Here is a 1,209-nt window from a genome sequence, read left to right on the forward strand (position 1 = left end):
AGGCCATGGCCCCCAGCAACTGCACATTGATGTTTCTCTTTCTCTCTCTCTCTCTCTCCCTTCCCTCTCTAAAAAATAAATAAATAAAATCTTAAAAAATATATACCAGTTTCTACATGATACCCATGCCATTCCAGGAGAAACTTTCATTCAACATATATCATGCTAAATAACTGAATTACAACAAAATAAAAATAATGTGGCTTGAATTCAAAATTAAAATTCATCAATGAATATAATCACTATCAATGAGAAAAATAATATAGCTGGCATATATTCATGAGATTCTTGAATTTGAAGATTAATGAGAAAAATATAAAAGAAGCAGACAAAAATCCTAACTACCACACATTCCAGATCCAGAAATGGCAGGAAGCTTGTATTGAACTAATCCCATTGCTAATAAAAATAATACAAAATAAGCCATAAAGTCACTGACATTAAAAAATATAAAACAGAAACCAAACAGCCAAGAATTATAGCTAATATGACAACAGAGGAAATAAACATAATAATAAAAATAACCCCAAAGAAGGCAGAAATGGAAGAATGTAATAATATCAGATGGGCATATAGAAAACAAGTAACAAGATGGTAGACTTAAATCCAGTTTCATCAGTAGTCACATTAAATGTAAGTGATCTAAACACACCAATTAAGAGGAGAAATATTATGATTGAATAAAAATTAAAAATCCTAATTATATAGTACCTACAAGAAGCCAACTTTAAATATAAATGCTGTACTGAGGTATATTTGAAACCTGAGGCAAAAGAAATACTCATCTTACCTTTATTTAAAATTTGATTTTTTTTGTAACTCATGGGCATATAAATTAATTTTCATTCTTAAAATATTATATTAAAATATTGTCTTAATAATTGAAGGTTTTTAGTACCTTTTTATTTCTTTCATACAGGGTTAGTATCTCACTCACTTTACCCTAGTTCCTCTACAGTTAACTATAAGCATGCATATAGTTTAAAAGCAAAATGATAGAAAAAAGATATATCATAAAAACTTTAATGAAAAGAAAGATAAGTGTCTATATTAATATCAGCCAAAGTAGATTTCAGAGTAAAGAATATTATCATTGATAAAGATAATCATTTCAAAATAATATCAATGCCAATTAATCAGAAGGACCCAACAATCTTAGATGCATATGTATCTAATGATAAAGCTTCAAAATACTCTATATAAAACTGA

The sequence above is a fragment of the Phyllostomus discolor genome, chromosome 4 (genome assembly GCF_004126475.2).
Source record: "Phyllostomus discolor isolate MPI-MPIP mPhyDis1 chromosome 4, mPhyDis1.pri.v3, whole genome shotgun sequence".
In the NCBI taxonomy this organism is placed as follows: Eukaryota; Metazoa; Chordata; class Mammalia; order Chiroptera; family Phyllostomidae; genus Phyllostomus; species Phyllostomus discolor.